We start from the raw sequence: 10,764 nt of genomic DNA, 5'->3' as shown, positions 1-10,764 counted from the left end.
CTCATTCACTCACTTCTAACAACAACAAAATCAAATGTAACTGCACCCCCCCTCCCTCCTCACCAGACAGATGAGCAGCAGCAGCAGCCAGGCTGCCAGACGCAGGCCCCTTTGGCCTGCTGCAGATCTAAATTACTGTAATCAGTGGATGAATAGCAATCAGCAGCCTTGTATGAGCTGCTGGCAGAACGCCTGACCCCCGGCTCTCTCCACCAATCAGACCTCTGCGTCCCATTCACAACTAATCACGACGTGCACTCAGAGCTCACCACTTCCCTCACATTTGACAGAGGAAGCGCTCTTCTCTTGTCTTTTTTGTGTCGCACTGACCGGATTGATGAGGGATGGCGGCATGAGATGAAGCTCCTTCCTGCTTTACTGACATGGAGGCAGCCATGGTTTCCCTCCTGGCACCAGCTGGTGATGAGACAGTTTGAATGTAAAGTTCTACTCTCAGGCTTTAATTTCGACTAATGATGTGTTGTAGGCAGGAAACAAAACTGCTTTAGAAACAGGTTTACAGGACCGAGGCAATCGCAGTTTGAGTGGAGAGCAGGAAGCTTGATTACCAGGTTTTTTTTTTACAGTGATGTTAATGTTATTGTGAGTCAGGGCCCTAAACACCACTCTGTCCTCTGTGCAGTGTGAGGTGGGCCTCACAGAATATATGCACCTATTACCACAGCAGCAAGTTAGAGTGAGAGTGAAAAAAAAACCTTTCAATTAGGAATGTTATTATAAAATAAAACAGGCCCTGAAATCCAAGATGCGTGTCCTATTTGTCTATAAGAAATTATACAATTCAGCTTAGGTTTGGAGTCACATGGTCACATGGCGCTATTTTAATGGGGAAAAAAAATTTCCATTAAAATACAGAATACAGAAATTGTGATTTTTAACAAGAACAAGTATTTGTGTGTCTTTTTAGTTTGCTTTTTAGTAGCTTTAGTTTGAAAACATGAAAGATTTTTCAATAAAACTAGAAAAACTAATAGTTTTGTGTCCCAGAAGCACAACAATTATAGTTGGAGGAGTAATTGATTATAGATTATCTTACATATACAGATCATCCACACATTTGAAGGTAATCACCCAACTTTTACTTTATCAGAACATGAAGACAAGAGCTGCAATAATAACAGAGCTGTGATGAGGAGACAAAGCTTATCTGCAGTGAAAGGAGACACTTGTCTTTGTCATGTGACCCCCCCCCCCCTTTCCGATCTCCACTCTCCCTTTCTTACCCTCCTACCCCCCTTCCTCCCCCGCCTGACTCTTTCCCACCCTCCACTCGCTGCCAGGGGTGGATCCCAGCGTTTATCTCTACCATCCAGCCCTGGTGTCTCCTAGCAACGGAGCATGGATCATTTAACTGCCCCTGCATCCTCTGTTTTAGCCTTCCAGTTGTTACATACAGTCTGCTAACTGCCTTTATTCACATTCTCTGTTCTTTTATTTTCACTTCAGAGGTCTTAAAACGCTCCTCTGGTTGTTGGTGTTTTTTTTGTGTGTGTGCTACTTGTCTCACAGGCTTGCAGCACTCAAACCATATCAGTGCCACACTTGAGGCAGACAGACAGGCAGGAGAGGCTTTTCTGTCAGGATGTGTCACTTCAGGATCCAGCAGGTGCACACACACACACACACACAATCAATGGGGGAAGACAGGACTTGGCCCTCGGTCTGAAAGGCCCTCACAGAATCAATTAGCATTTAAATTAATGAAGCGCGTAATGAAGAGACTGCTATCTCTCCTGCAGAAAGCCGTCAGACAGGCAGAGAGCAGATTGTGAATCAGGAAGATACACTGAAAAGCACATCAAAGATATTCAAATGGCCACTTCGGCCTTTTTTTTTTTTGAAGGAAAAGTGCCAAATTAAAAACAGAGTGGCTTTAAATAAACCTGCAATACGTATGTAGTGTTAATATAATCCAATTTCCATATAAAAAAGTGCCATTAATAAAACACATAATTAAAGATAAAATGATTGCATGGAAAAGCCTGTTCTTATCTTTCAATATCCATCAGTGCAAATATGCTTAAAAGGAGGCTGCGTCCGGTCCAGATGATCCGCACTGATTCACTCTGCAGCAGATGAGAATTCAGAACCATTCAAGACACTATTACGATAAATTCAGCATTGAAACTGATGTGAAAACATTATTATTAATATTGATAATAATAATTGGGGATGGGGGGGGGCTGGTGAGGTGCCACAAAGATGATAAAAAGTGGAAAACGGCCTTTTCTCAACAGAAAAAAAAACATACACACCATAGTGTCATCTCAAGCTCAGCTAACATCAGCCCTGCATAGCTGAGATGAAATGTGACTCACTTGTATTTTTTGTGTTGTATCACCATAACCTGTTTAATGTGTCATCTTAGAAGCATTTCTTCAAAACTAAGTGGTGTCGCTTGTTTTGGTTTGCTGTCAACAAACCAATTTTAGATTGGACTGTTTGACATTAAATGAGTGTAAGTCAGGTGTTGTGTTAATCTTAGGTTCCATATTTTGCACATAAAAACACTGTGGCATAAATCTCTATATATCGTAGTTGGACACAAGAGGAGTATTCAGCTTTTCATGGATACATTGAGGAGCCATCTTGGAATTGGAGGTTGTGATGTGGACTTTCCTCCAGATTCAAAACTTTTTAACTCATCTAATCATAGGAGATGTTCTTTTTATGTTTTTATGTGCACAGATGACACAAAAACATTTTCTATAAGAATAAATAAGCGCTTTAATTTTTTTCACTTAAAAATATAATAATAATTAAATGTTATATCAATATGACAATGAATTATACCAATTCCAGAGTGGAGAATAAAGTACGTTACATTTTCATAATTTCTACCAGCTGACTAAACACACATCAATGCATATATGTTTATTTTAACCAACGTTATAATTATATTATATTTCTATACTTTATTTTTAATTATAAATTATAAACTGATATCTGGTACTGGATTGTAGCTGCTAGTGTGGGTGTGTGCAGCAGGAGTCACACACATTGCTGGTAGCACTGCTCACACTCACAATGATAGACACATCCAGGGTCACACACACACACACTGTGACTGACAGCATGTCTCACACTGAACAGATCTGACTATATGTGAACACAAACTGATGCCTTCACACTTCAAGGAGAGAGTGGGTTTCTGCATGTTTCTGCATACCAGTGTGCACATGCTGACACACACACACACACACACACACACACAGACCTTATCACTATAACACAGTAACAATAGAGTGCTGCTGCCTGAAGCGTGATGTTGGTGCTGCATCTCAAAAACCCCACTGAGGGAGGTTGTGAGGCTGCTCAACATGACTCATGACTCAAGACCACCACACCCTCCACACACACACACAATGTGTCACTGCCATCACAGCTCCCACCAGTACTGCCCCCAACTTCATTACACACAAACACATGCATCAGACGCACCCACACAGAACAAAATATGGACTGACATTTGCTTTCTTTGTTTAATTGTCTGAAACAACTGTGGAAGAAACTGGAAAGAGAGGAGAGGAGAGACAAGAAAGGATAAAAAGACTGACAAGTATGGAAGGAAAAAAGGATATGAAAGAAAGGGGAGATAATGAAACAAGTACAGTCACATAAAGAGAAAAGGAAAAGGCAACAGACAGGACAAAGGAGGAAGAGAAAGGACAGAAAAGAGTGAAAGGAAAAACAAGTTCTCAAGTGAGAAGACAAGAAGCTGAACATGCAGCTCCGTCCTTCAGGTTTGTCCTCAAATGTGCAACACCTCCTTGCACTGCAGTTGTGATCATGCACACGCAAATCCACCATCCAATGAAGAACCACAACCTCAGTACACACCCACGACGTCACCGCCTCATTGTCCCGGCTTTACTTTAAACAGCATGTGTAGCGTAAAGAAACACCCACGCTGCAGCGCTCCCTCCAGGGGGCTTTTCCTGACCACGGCATGGAGGAGAGAGGAGGAAGAGGAGGAGGAGGAGGAGGAGGAGGAAGAAGAGGGGATATGTGGGTGGACAGTAGTTAATGATGACAGTAGGATGCCGGAGGTTAGCAAGTCAGTCTCAAATCTGTGTGTGAGTCAGAGTGGGGGGGATGGGACACCCCTGTGTGTCAGAGGAAGATGCTGCTCTGCTGTGACAGAGAGACGAGACATGCAGAGGGGGCTACACAAAACGCTGACAGATACAGCCAGACAGCAACGCAATATTACAACATGATATGTAGCGTCAGGATTAGGGGAATCCCACTGATGCACAACGAGGCGTCCTGTAATAATCCATGCCCAAACTCATTAAAAAAGACCAAAGCCAAAACTGAACTGCCAAAAACTGGTAAAACACATACATCAGCCAAGCAACTGCAACCCGAGCAAACTGATTATTAATCAATCATAAATAATAATGAATTAATATGAAGGCATTTTGTACATACTGTTTTAATGAAACATATGTGCATCAACTTGCACTACAGGAGCCATTATTAATTTTAAAGGTTGACAAGTTCAAATTCCATCTTGAGGTGGTTTTAGTTAAATTTATTTATATTTATTTTATTTTTTAAATTTTAGTTAAATTTGATCAATTTTTGTCCAGTGAAAGTATGAAAGCCTAAAAAGCTGTTTAGCAAGCCATTTAAGTGACCTCAGATGATGAAGAGGAAGTCTTCATCGTCAATTTAGCTGATGTATTCAGTAGAACTGTTTGCAGACTTGTAGACAGACAAGTTCTGTGCAAAAAAAAATCTATACCCTCCCTGTTCGGCAGCATGTTGTGATCCCATTCAAGTCATTAACAGTGTGATGATCACAGAAATGAAGTGACTGTACAGCACACGTTCTGCTGTCCAAAAAGAAGAAGAAGACAATTTTTTTGGCTCATGCTCCCAGATATTTTTATATACAAATGATAAATCAAATACACAGAATCCAGTTATGTTTTAGTATTTTTGTCTTGGCATGACAGACCTGCAGAACTATAGGTTTACATTGTTTATTGTTGATTGTGTACAGTTTGGTTCATGCTCGGTCTACTCATAGTGTTGGTATGGGACAGGTGAAAAAGCAGGTGTTTATTGTTTATCACCTACATTTCACGTTGCAGTATGAATATTTACTGTGCTCTAAGTCTCTGACTCAACTTCTGCTACAAATCTTTAGATTACAGTTGACTTGTATTGAATACAATACAGCTAGGTGTTCCTATTTTTTCGTCCCCCCTCCTTGTGAGCAGCTGTTAATGTAGTACCGTCTCCTACTGCTAGTCTGCAGTGTTGCCTCAAGCCTCCTTTCCTTAAAGTCAATCATTTTCTCTCTTTCTTTGTCTCGTTCTCACTGTCTGTCAGAAACTCTTTCTCTCTCATTGCTCTGCTTCCCAATTATTGTGACCATGGCAACTATCTTGGAATATGGCCTGTGGATACATTCACTATTACCAGGTCACTGCCTTGCAGCCTATCTGTCCTCCTATTGACACACACTCTCTCTCTCACTCACACACACACAGACTCCTTCTAGCTGCTGTCTGCTCTAATCATCAGCCACTGAGGAGGCACAAAGCTTAAAAGGGAGAGGAGAGAAAAATAACCATGGCAACAAATTTGAGGCAATTTCAGTAATAATATGAATTAGACGGCAGGATGAATTATGTTGGGCAGGGAAGAAAGGCTCTCAGCCTTTTCTTTTGAAGTGATAGGAATAAGAAAAAGCTGCAGAGCCTGTGTTTGTGGTAAAAAAAAGTGAGTTTTTTTGTCTTTGAGGAGTTTCTGATGATAACGCTGTGCTGAAATGATGAGTTTCATTTTAAGCTGAATTCAACATAATGCTGTCCAAAATAGGACACATACACACACACACACATTCACTCATTCAGAATGAATGTCTGAGCATAAATGGCAGCTGGCAAAACAGGTTTAGCCAAGCATAAAAATCAACATGAATTCCCACTCGGCTGGAGCTTGATGCCCTGATGTGGCACTGCCTGCGACCCATGTCCACGTCCCAAGACACCCCTTCACACAGCGGAGTGGAGAGCCATGCCGCTTCATGGGGCAGAAATAATCTCAGAGTGTTGGGGAACAGATCTCAGATGATTTGAAGTGTAACACAACGTTCTATATGAGCTAATAACAGGAGGATAACAGGTCAGAAGTTTATGGTCCTTTATTGTGTAAATCTGAAGAATTTTATCAGCTTTACATATTCTGTCAACTAAACTTCTTAAAATACTGTAATTCAGACTGACTTGACTGTGTTGTAGATTTTGATTGGTCAATGAGATTTTGCCACTTCTGGTTGTGGAGTTTATTTTGGTCAATGCACTTCCATGTAGTGCACTAAACACAAAAACTGTGAGCTCTGCACACACCGGAAATTACATGCAAACAAATGCATGGATGTCTGGATTGTTGTGATGAAGGGGTAGCTATGGTTATGAGTGGATGCAAACAGCCAAGAAGGACAAAAGCCACATGAGACAGATGTCATGTGAGGAGCTGGAACATCTGGAAAAATCTTGAAGTACAGCAGTAGCTTGTTCATCTCAAAGGGAGACAGTTAGGTGGGCAGGGGGAGCTGATCAGGATGCCTCCTGGGCACATTTTCTTAAAAGGCTTACTGGGCATGCCTAGTCAGGAGGAGATCCCACAAATAGGTTCTTAATTCTCTGGATGGGTTTCATATCTCATTTGGTGTATAGAGCTGTCTTATATCCCTGTCTTTGAGGAATATAGTGCTACTACCACAGTCTGACTGTGGATAAGCAGAAGGACGAAAAATGGCTGAATGATATTAAAGGTTCATGGTGCAATGTTCACTGCTGAAGATTAAGACTGGTTCGTGGTCACTCTTATTCTGTCATACCAAGATGGCGACCGCTAAGGGTGAGACATGTCCACTGTATTGACAAGTATATAGATCATTCGGGGATTCAAATCAAATCTATTTTAATCAAATTTAAATTGACTAAGTATTATACATGTATACAACCAAACTTTTTTTTTTAAGTGGTGAGAACTGGGGACTCCACCTCATCCACGCTGATCCTGAGCACAGGCACACCGCAGGGATGTGTGCTCAGCCCGGCTCTTTTCACCCTGTTCATCCTGTTCTGCCGCTCATTCCACAAACATGGTTGTGAGGTTTGCAGATGACACCACCTTAATGGGTCTCATATCAAACAATGATGAGACTCAGTACAGAGAGGAGATCCAGCACCTGACAGGATGGTGTTCAGGCAATAACCTTGTCCTGAACACCAGCAAGACCAAGGAGGTCATTGTGGACTGAAGGAGATCCAGGAGGATGGAACACACCCCTCTCCTCATTCATGGGGAGGAGGTGGAGCGGGCGGACAACATCAAGTTCCTGGGGATCCACATCACATCTGACCTGTCTTGGTCCCTGCACACGTCCCACCTGGTGAAGAAGGCCCAACAAAGGCTCTTCTTCCTCAGGAAGCTCAAGAGGCCTGGACTCTCCCCTCAGCTCCTGACAAACTTCTACAGGGCCACAATAGAAAGCATCCTCTGTCTGAGTGCAACAGTGTGGTACTGGAGCTGCACTGCACAGGACAGGAAGGACTTGGCCCGGGTGGTGAAGACAGCACAGGGGATTGTGGGAAGTCCTCTCCCACACCTGGACTCCATATACGACAGCCGGATTCAAAGGAGGGCTGGTCATATAGCTGCAGACCCCACCCACCCAGGACACCAACTGTTTGGACCTCTTCCCTCTGGAAAGAGGTACAGGAGCATCAGAACTCACACCAACAGACTGAGACACAGCTTCTTCCCCAGAGCTGTGAAATCCATCACCCCACTTTTCCATACACATCCCAGTCACCCAAAGACTGAGAAATAAACCTCTGTACACAGACACTGTGTATTTTCAACCATTAATACAGTGAATTTTGCACAATATATTCATACTGGTCACGTTAAACATTTAATTTGTACTGTTAGTTTTACTCTTTTTATTCTTTATTCTATTTTATATTTATCTAGGTATATTTTAAACATATCTCTCTTTTATATTATGTGTCCAACTGTGTGCCTAAGCCAAGAGCTGCTGAAGAAAATTTCATTGTGCCTTGCATAGTGACAATAAAGATTCTTGATTCTTAAACTGAGAAAAAAACATCTACCACACACTGACTCTGTCGGCAAATGGAGAACTGAGCTCTCTCTCTCTGCCCTCCTGTTAAGTGATGCAGGTGCATTATGGGGGGTAAACTCGATAAAATGACTCCCACGAGCAGGAATTCAAACAACACACACACACACACACACACACAGAGGCAGGAGCAGAGTAAAATCACGACAGTTGTGTAATCATTTGACATCAGTGAGTCATCTGTTGTTGTTTTTTTCCCTCCCTCTGCAGACAGGAGGCATCAACAGTGCAGTCTGAACACACCACAGTGATGTGTTCAGATTTATCTGCTGCAAAGGCAGAATATTAAAATCAAAGTTTTGAATTCTAAATTATTCTTTAATATTTTTTTTAATTATTCATTTATTTAAATCAGGTAAAACAAAATATGTGAAACACCGATGAATATTGCTAAATAATTTGATGACAGGTCTGACCAAATGATTAATATGTGCAATAATCAACACACTAATTGGCACTGTTAGTAGTAATCTCTGTAGACCATGAGCCACATATGTTTCTACTTCCTGTCTGCATGCACACATGTGCATTTTATTCGACCTGCAATATGAGAATAAACTCATCCGTCATTTTTTTCCACACATGCCACAAAATTCTTATTTTTGTTTTCTTGCACAAAATCTAAAAGATTAACCAAAGCTTATTTTTTTTATTTGTGGCACACTTTTCTATCCAACCTCAGCAAATAAAGAATTTTATAGTCTGCTTGAGTGTCCCTCTCTCAATTTGATGTCAGACACAGTTAGAAGAAATCAAAAAGATGTAGTTCCTGTTTCCTGTTTGATGTTTTCAGGAAAGGACAGGGAGTCAGTACAGGTTATAGCCCGGATCTATTCTGTCTCCCCTCCTGCCTGTCTGGGCCGAGGCAAAGTGTTTTTGTTCAAACCTGCCAGTGTGCCATTTCCACAGAAGCCTGCAACCCCCCCCCCCTCTCTGTCATTTACATCACACTGTGCGCTGTGCTGCCTTGGGTCAAAATTGTTCTTTTTGTAATTTCAAGCCATTCCTTTAATAGCACTTCACCTCTCTTTCATCTGCAAACAAACTTTCTAAAACTATAGGATGGAGTTAAAAATATGAATAATTGTAAAAGCAGAGGGGGACACTTGATTTGAGCCTGCTGAATCCAGTGTGTAAGATCATGTGCAACTCTTACAACTGCCCGCAATTTACAACTGCTGTTCAGCAAATTCAAAATGGGGCATTCAAATGGAGCTGGGTCTTTTCACCCTTCAGAAAGCAGCAGCTGTAGGAGAAAGCATCGACCAAAAGTGGAGGAAAGGAGGGGGGGGGGGGGGGAGAGATGGAGAGAGAGCGAGGGGTGCTATTAATCTCTCTCCGTCATTCAGCACTCTACAATGAATTGCAGCTGTGGCTGCAGATAAAAACTGAGCTTTTTTTCTTTCTTCTGGGGTGATTATCAGCAGTCAGGTGCCCGGGTGGAGGTATGATCACAACAGAGGGAGGACACAGCCGAGGAGGGACACGGCAAGGGCAAATGGGAAGAGGATAAAATTAAAATAATAAAACAACAGAGGATAAAGAAGAACTATAGGCTACCAACTAATGATTATGTCTGTTACTTTTTTATGTAGATCAAAAATAAAATTAACAATTTCTATATTTTTCAAATAAAAATGTGCATTCAGTATCTTTTATTATTTTATGTAAATAAATTTATAATAAATTACATGCTACATTGTCATGTTTAGATTATTAAGCATAAAATACTGTCAGAAAAGAAACAGGCATCAAACACATACTGCAAAAAGGCACTTGACTAATTATTACTTAAAAATAATTTTCTATTGATGAAGATATAAAAGTAATGCAATAAAGAAAAAACTGTGGAAAAATTATTGTGAACAGACATAATAACATCAGAGGGCTGCAGCCATGTGAACAGCTCCGACTGCAGAATAGTACTGATCCAGCTAATGCTAACAGATGCAATGTCTGTGCTGCATGCTAACATTAGCAAACTGACAGGTGTAGCTTAAAATGACAATTATTATTAATAAACCAAACATTAAAAGTGGAAACACACAAACTACACTGATGGGTGATACCAATATAGACCCAGGGTGGGCGGGTGGTGGGTGGGGGCAGGCACATTACAGGAGAACCCAGAGAGCGGTGAGATTAAAATGCAATAAGGCAGCAGTGATGGTGATAGCTGGATTGTGAGAGAGGAGAGGAAGGGTAAGGAGCAGATATGAAGGTGTTTAATATTGTTTGCTGTTTATCTCAACTAAACAGGGGCGCACAATAGAGATGTAATCTTGTCCACCTAAGGGTGGGAAACGTTTCAGATCAGGGTGGAAACGTGATACGCCGCATTCACGATTGAATTAGGGAGAAGTGAAATCGGATAGCTCGACTTCTGTGGCCAGAAGAATATTTACTTGTTTTTATAGGAATGCCAGTGACAGCATGGTCTTAACTTTGCCATAAACCATGCCGTAAGTGTAAACCACAATCATTTTTCTGATGTCTCTGAAACACACTGAGGAAATGTTTCCATCCATCCACCCATTCAACCTGCTTCTCCTGTACAGGGTCAAGGTGGAGCC

The sequence above is a fragment of the Parambassis ranga genome, chromosome 5 (genome assembly GCF_900634625.1).
Source record: "Parambassis ranga chromosome 5, fParRan2.1, whole genome shotgun sequence".
Lineage (NCBI taxonomy): Eukaryota > Metazoa > Chordata > Actinopteri > Ambassidae > Parambassis > Parambassis ranga.
Note: the sequence above shows the minus strand (reverse complement) of the source record.